Genomic DNA, 8767 nt, shown 5'->3' with positions numbered 1-8767 from the left:
TGTTCATGACCATTCTGCAGAGTCTGCTCATAGAAGTGTGCTCGTCAATTTGGGTGTGTTTGATGTTAACCCATCTTCAACACAAGGTGTCATAACCAAATATGAACATATTCAACCATATGTGTCATCAATAAACGGAAAACCTTACACGAGGGTTGGGAAATAGACCTGCCATTAGATCTCCTTTACGGGCAACATCCAGAAACCGAAGAAAAAAGGCAACAGTAGTATACCGCTGTTCAAAACTCGTAAATCTATGTACAAAAAACAAAATCGGGGTAACAAACTAAAACTGAGGGAAACTTATTAAATATAAGAGGAGAACAACGACACAAGTTTAAAATGTAACAAACACAGCAACGGACTAAGCATTAGACAAAATTCGATGAGAATAACAAATATAACATCAAAACCAAATACATGAATTTTGGATAGGAAAGTACCGTGACACATCTGACGAGGCAAAATAAAAACAGAGGGCGATTACGTGCATGAACTGACTCGAGAATTATGACAAGTTCATGAAATTACCAGAGACAAGACGAAAGAAGCAAGCGACAAGCAAAACCGCTAGTACGATAACAAGGCGAGCGCGCGACACTACCATGTTGGGGTACCAGTTTTTTTTTTTTTTTTTTATCTTTAATCCAATTAAATCCAAAGGAAAGAGCCCAAAACCTAAATGCCATTGGGTGGTCCATATTTTATAACCGAAGTGTACTCAGATTTAATCGATAAAACGAAGAGACATTGAGAGTCAAAGGACATCATTATACATCATGACTGGTTAAAGCCATATCTTGGACATGTCGATAAATGGCATGTGATTGAGTCATCAAATCCATCAATCCAGAAATCTGATGAAGCTGTCCCTGAAAAAGAAGACAAAAATGTAGTTAAAGACTCGACGTCGGCATAAACCAGCTTATCACAAAGATTATGTCGAATAATTGAATTAGTTGACTGGATGTTCAAAACTAACTAAATATGTTGGATTTTTATTATAATGTTACTAACCTTTTAACTTTGAACTTCATAGTAGTTCCAGGCAATGTAGTCGGTGGAATCACCGTAGCTCTGGTATCAATAATCCCCTCTCTCAACGTCGGTTCATAATTAACCCATACTTATATTTTTTTCTTTTCTTTATATATATATAGACGAATACATGTATGGTATGTATGAGGACATACGGAACTCAAGACAATTTGAAGAGGCATATGAGGTATGCGCACAACGTTAATAAAATTAGATGCAGGTGGTGCCCATACGAAGTATCGTCCAATGTAAGGTTCCGGTCGCAGCACTGGTATCGTTATCGTGTGGAACAGGCTGAACTGATGAAAGAGAATAACTCCAGGAATTATAATGGTAAAACGGAAAAGGGAGAAAATAAGGAGCACACAACAGCTGTGCAATCAACAGTCAACAACATTTATGGCAAAAAGAGGAAGAAATAAAGTAGCTTTTTAACGAAAGAATTCCCCAAAATATTGCAACACCAATTTCTCCACTAGGGATTCCATCTCCAGTTGACACAGAATTCGAAGAGCTGGTGGCCACTATAAACTGACATCAGATAAAGAAAATCAGTTGTTCAGTGTGTCGCTGTTAGAGAAGGATGAATTATTGGTGGAGTGTGTGAATAAAAAGGTGGACACAACTAAGGAGAAATCAAACACATCATCTGTGGTTTCTACGGAAACAGAAGACCAACCGACTGAGAAGGAAACAAGAACAAAAGAAGAGGACGTAATGGAGATCGTGGAGATAGAGGAAATGAGAAAAGGAGGTAATGATGAACCGGACACTATCCACACTACAACAATAGAAATACCCGAAGAAGTGATACAGAAACCAGAGGAGGATATCCGGTTAGTAGAAATAGACGACACACGACCTACCCCTTGATATCTACCGACTAAAGTTAGTGACAAATAAAAAGTATGGCAGGGTACATGACCATCGACACTATTTAGTTCCAGAAGAAAAAGACAAGGAAGATCTTAGACATGTTCTGGCATGCCCGCCTTCGTTGTATAGTCTGGCGGAAGAGGCTGCATGGTTGAGTCACCTTAGAGAGCAGGAACGGCGGAAGGGTGTTACATCTACCACAATACCTGACGGGTATTCAGGCCTTATTCGGAAGGTGTGAGTTGTCTGATGAAACCATTTATTCCCTGACAAACCATTCGGTACCGGATCGGATATACCAAAGGAAAGGAAAGTGTCCGCAACAGAAACACAGACAGAAACAGTACATTAGAGAACAACAGAAACACCTGAAGTGGCGATAGACTATGACATTATTGCCTGCAGAATTTATAAATAGTGATACAATTATAATATATATTGGATAAGTTGCAGTGTGATTTTTAAATTTCATAAATAGGTTTGGGTAGAAAGATTGTAAAAATTGAATATTATCTATACTATTAAACGAGAAGACCTCATTTTGTGTGTCGCTTCTCTTCCTTCCACAATAAATCAATCATCATGCCTCTGTGTCCTATAGATAACATGATTAGTCGCATTTGTCATCCATTCTTATGATTATTAAGATTGAGTTATTTTGGGAGAAAAACGACAAAAAAGAAGTCCGGATATGATTCCGTCATGAAACATGCACAAATACAACCAATCGTATGATAGATAACAAAAATGAAAAATAAACAAGCCAATCAGAGCGTTCTCTATATCATGGTGTTTAGATCGCAAGAACCACAACTATCATACCTCCTTATAGAGGACAATTATTTTTCGCGTTTATCTACATGTAAACTACGATTATACTACTTTAATATATAGAGACTCTCTGTATTCTGTCTACTGTTTTCTTTGAAATTTTTACTATTTAAGGGGTTATATCAGTTGCATATATCTAAGACTACTATAACACACTTTAATATATAGAGACTCTCTGTATTCTGTTAGGGACTTTTGCTGCAACTTTAGTATAGAAAGTCCCTGATTCTGTCTACTGTTTTTTTTTTTTTTTTTTTAAATCTTTACTATTTAAGGGGTCATATACCACTTGCATATATATTAAAATAAGTAAACATGTCATCACAGGCTTTTTCCTATTATGGATAAACCTGAAAATCATAAACCACATTTTCTCAAATTAAAATATATAAATAGAGGTATTGATTTTATTAATTTGTCTAGCATATTCAATGACTCTTCTGTCTATAGCTTAATACCTCCATATTTTGATAATATAGAACAACCCATTATTTCGTATTCTTATAAAAAACCGAGCAGAAATTTGATTTTCAATTATACGTCAATTACAACAGACGTCAATATAGAAAATAATGTTCCTTCCACTTGAGATTGCGAAACATCTAGTTTTAAATATGTTCCCTATGGTCATGTTATCACAGGAGACCTCAGCATAGTCGATGACCGTGAAGTCATAACTTTTCTAAAGAAAGGACCGAAATACCGTCCTCCATCTAAAATAGATTGGAAACAGTGTCGTCTGGACATTAAAGACGCTCTGTCTGCCTATTGTAAAAATTGGTGCAAACGTGAAAAATCCGATAAAAAATCTTTAGACAGTTATTTGAATAAAATCATGAATACTGTTGATATTCGAATATCTCATTTAGAAAACAATTCTGAAATTAATAATAGGAACCATGATATACCCATTTCTAGAATAAAAAACAAACTCGAGGTACTCGCAGAGCGGTTTGTGTTCGTACCGGCAGACAAGGCAGCAAATAATGTAGTGGTGGTGTGACGCATATACTACACGAAAGTTCTTCAAAACGAAATTATCAATTCCTCTACATTCAGGTCAGTGCGCACCACAGAGAGTCAAATCGTTAACAAGCATACCACTGCCACTGCCCAGCTTAAAGCATCTTCCGAACATTTGAAAGTCCCTACCATGTACTGGTTACCGAAATTACACAAAAAACCATTTAAATTCCGTTTCATCTCCGCTTCGAGTAAGTGTTCTACTACTAATCTATCAGTGCTTCTAACCACCTCCCTTACTACTATCAAAGAACTGGTTATTAACTTTTGTAATAAAGCTTATGAAAATAATGGTATTAATTATTTTTGGAGTGTTAAAAATTCTTTAGAGGTTTTAGATAAAATACATGCTTTCAATGGTCCTTACAATTATGTTGACAGTTATGATTTTTCTACTCTGTACACTACACTTCCACACAATCTTATAAAGAAAAAGTTTTTGAATTTGATAAAATGGTCTTTCGAAAAATCTCATCGTAATTTTATTTGTTGTAACTCGTTTAAGGCCTTTTTCTGTAACGAAAAAGGAAAGTATGCTAGATACACTTACTGGAAATGTGAGGATATGATTGAAGCTTTAAACTTTCTGCTTGATAACATTTATGTACGTTTCGGCGATAAAGTGTATCGTCAGGTAGTAGGTATTCCTATGGGCACCAACTGTGCCCCTTTAATAGCAGATTTATTTCTATATTGCTATGAATCTCAGTTTATGACCAAACTCAGTAAAGACCCATCATTGTTACATTTGGTTGATACATTCAAAAATACCTACCGTTATCTGGATGATATTTTTTCGTTGAATAATCCAGAGTTCTCTAAATATACTTCAGAAATTTACCCAAACGAACTTACTTTAACTAAATCTAACAAAAACAGCAGCAGTTGTCCTTTTCTAGATTTAGACATTTCAATTTCAAACGGGAAACTTCACACTAAAATTTACGACAAAAGAGACGATTTTTCATTTCCTATTGTTAATTTTCCTTTTTTAGACGGCGATGTGCTTTTGGCTCCATCATACGGTGTTTATATATCGCAACTCGTTCGGTTTGCCCGTGTGTGTTCTGATGTCATAGATTTTAACGAACGTAATCAATGCATCACTGGTAAATTGTTGTGTCAGGGATTTCGATACCATAAATTACTTAAAACTTTTACTAAATTCTTTCATAGATACAAAGATTTGATAAGTAAATTTGGCTATACCTGTAGAAAGCTTATTAAAAATGGTATTTCACATCCTAAATTTTATGGTAATGTTGTACTTAAAGAGAGGAAATCACTATGTGATCCTTGTAAACTCATCGAACCTTTAAACCAACTTATAAGTAAGGGTTATCGTACCAATATTGTAATTAGATTTCTGAATATAGTTCACATTGGCACTAATATTGATTTTGTCATTAGCAAATTAAAACATAACTAAATTTCATTATCTTTTGAGGCGAGATGTATAGAGACACAGACACGTTAACTTTTGTTTCTATAGAAGTCGCTCTTCACTATACTACTACCTGTCGATACATTTATTTTTGGCATTGCACAAGTCATGTCTTCTTTGACTATTAATGACGTTAAAATACTAAATCCCTGTGATGTGTTTTAGTCGATTTTAGTATCTGATGCATGATTTTTTACTATTAATTGGTTTTGGCTTTTAACTAGCTGTCAGTAACTGCGAATACTCTCAAATCGTATTTTCTTGTTAATTCGACCTGTTGATACTGTTTATAATGCTTTTTTTGTTATTTTTTATTTATATGGATCTTGTCTGTACACCAGCTTTGATTATTTGTAATATCCTCAATTTTTCACTTATTCTTACAACATTTGTATAAACTTCAAGATTATTAAAAACCGGTTTTTTTCTATAGTGAACATTGATTGGTTAAATATTTCTCAGTGTGTTTGAATTTGTTTGTCAGCTTTTTGGTCATGAATGTTTGTCTCTAATATTTATTTAACTGTGCATTTGTATTCAGATATCGCAGATCAAATTTATTCGTTCATTGTGTAATCATATGTTTTTTGATTGAGTTAAGTCTGCCAATTGATATTTTATCGTATGTTTTTCTATGTTGTGATGTTATGCTATTGTTTCGGAAAAAGGGAGAAGGTTTGGATCCATTAAAACGTTTAATCCCGCTGCAAATGTTTGCACCTGTCCTAAGTCAGGAATCTGGTGTACAGTAGTTGTCGTTTGTTTATGTAATATATACGTGTTTCTCGTTTCTCGTTTTGTTAATATAGATTAGACCGTTGGTTTTCCCGTTTGAATGGTTTTATACTAGTAATTTTGGGGCCCTTGATAGCTTGTTGTTCGGTGTGAGCCAAGGCTCCGTGTTGAAGGCCGTACTTTAACCTATAATGGTTTACTTTTTTAAATTGTTATTTGGATGGAGAGTTGTCTCATTGGCACTCACACCACATCTGCCTTTATCTATCAACTTCATCTAAAACTACCTCGACCAAAAACTTAAACCTGAAGCGGGACAGACGGACGGACGACCGAACAAACGAACGCACAGACTAGAAAACATAATGCCCATAAATGGGGCACAAAAAATTATTGTTGACAGGGAAAATAGTGATTTGGCAAAAATGAAAGTGAGGTAGAGATTAGATGGAGGCAGGACCGTTTTTTGGTCGTCGGGATCGGGTGTTTTTAAGCTCGGGATTTGGGGATTGATCCTTAGGGGGTCCGGGAATATATTTTTCGATTTCGGGATTTCGGGATATGAATTTCTTTAAATTCTGCATTTCGGGATTTCACGGTTTTAAGCCCGGAATTTTGGGAACAGGACCCCTCCGACCACCCCTCAAATTAGCCTAAGTCGGTCTTAGTCATTTATACATGATTCATATTTTACCATTAGCATGTTATTAAGGCTCTCAAATGAAAAAGCACTTGTGGATTGTCCAAGAAGCCTATTTTCTTAGACTAATAATGGTCTATATATAAGCAGTTAGATTTATTTCATATTTGAAATGGTGCAAATTTTTAATTTGATTTGACTTTTACCAAAGGAAGCATTGTAGCAAAGGAGAAGAATAAATGTGGCCAGACACACGAAACTAATTGAATTTAACAGAAAGGAAACGAATATCGGACTTTGGAAAAAGGGAGAGGGCTTTTGATACCTTTTTATGAAATTCTCCATACATAATATCTTTTACAAAAATCATCCTACAACAGTTCACAAGCTGTATATGCCCGCGATTTCGCGGGTGTGTTCTAGTTTATTAATATTTCTAAGGAGGCATTTTAACGGCCGTGCCTTTTACCGGGGAGATTAAAGTTCGGGAAGGATATTTATTTTATGATTGTCATTGTATAACTTATTAGTTATAGCTAACTATGCGGTATGGACTTTGCTCATTGTTGAAATCCGTATGGTGACTTACAGTTGTTAATTTCTGTGTCATCTGGTCTCTTGTGGAAAGTGCCCATTGACACTCATGCCACATCTTCTTTTTTATATTGTGTATAAGTTTTGTAGTATTTGGTTGAGGCAAACTAAAGTTTGGAGAACGGAACCCATTTTTTCGGGAAGTCCAGGACGGACCGATTAGGGTAACACTTTATGCCCTCCACTATGGCGCCAACACAGAAGTTCTGACTATTGTGCTGGTGATACTCATCCCACTAGCACTGTCATTAACACACAAAATTTTATTATAAAAATATTAAATCTTAAGTTTGATTTCTTTATTTTTGGCCGAATGGTTATATGCATGCCCTTCACACGGAGTATCAAATTTTGACATTGTACATATACATTTGGTAATATTTTGTAGCTTATTTTGCAACTAATTAAAGCTTACAAACTTAAATTGATCATCACTTTCTTTTGCATTTATATTTTAATATTCTGTTTTGAACAAAACGATTTGTTACATATACTTCACATGTATCGCTATCAAATTTGACATTATTACAAAGCCAATTGAATAAAATTCAGTCGACCTTTAAAATAAATGTGCAATGAAATATATATATATGCCAGTCGTCAACTGGTCAAGTGGCTAGATGCACATATCGTTGGCCAGTTGAACAACATATCCTAGTTGGGTGGTTTTAAAACTTCTAGAAATAAGAGATGAGTAAAGGAAAATAAATGAAAACAAAACGACTGAATTAAATAAAAGGATGTTCGATATACTGTATATTTCGGTATATTCTTAAAAACCTATAAGATGCTTTATTTTTATCTAGGTCCCTAATCAAAACAATTAGAATGAGAAAACAAATACCTTGCAGCTTCCTTTACCATCGATGATGAAACGTTTAATGTTATAAAAGAATTTTAGCGTTTTTGACCTACTTTATCTTTTTATTCAGATACTTGCGATTATCTTCTCCAAGTTCAATGGGAACATTAGAATGATCAAGAATAGAACCCAGATGGAACCAAGAAGTTGGGTTGGTATAACAAAATAACCCAGATGTTGAACCAGTTACCATGGTTTCGAACCAAAGAACCCGGATAGAACAAAGGTTCAGCACCAAAAAAAAAAAAACAGATGGAACCAAGGTTTAGAACCAGAGTGCCCGGATATATCTGCACCTCATTCCATTCGGAATTCTACTGACTTTTTATACCTTCAACGTATTTTCCAAATCATTTATTTATTTAGTATATAATTTATCCTTTTTTTAACAGCTTTTATTTAAAAAAATATACTGTCTTAACTGTGTCCCGACACTGCTTTAGGTAGCAATACACAGTTAGGAGTTTAGTTTCGCATTTTGGCCCCGGTGGATTTTTCAAATAAGAAAGTTATTGTGTAATAAAATTCATTTTTAGACAGCTGAGTACTAATTTAGCCTTCAAAGATGGTTTATAAGAACCTCAAGATTATTTTTAACATGTTTTATGGGCTATTTTCTGTTTGACTCTCCTTATTTTCATAGCTAGACCGGTCATCGGTCCAGAAATAATGTAATGTTTACAAACACTTTCTTTCTGCACGAAGTTTTTGACGCAATTTTACA

Source organism: Mytilus galloprovincialis, chromosome 4, assembly GCF_965363235.1.
Source record: "Mytilus galloprovincialis chromosome 4, xbMytGall1.hap1.1, whole genome shotgun sequence".
Lineage (NCBI taxonomy): Eukaryota > Metazoa > Mollusca > Bivalvia > Mytilida > Mytilidae > Mytilus > Mytilus galloprovincialis.
The sequence above is the reverse complement of the archived record's forward strand: the minus strand, read 5'-3'. Positions refer to the sequence as shown.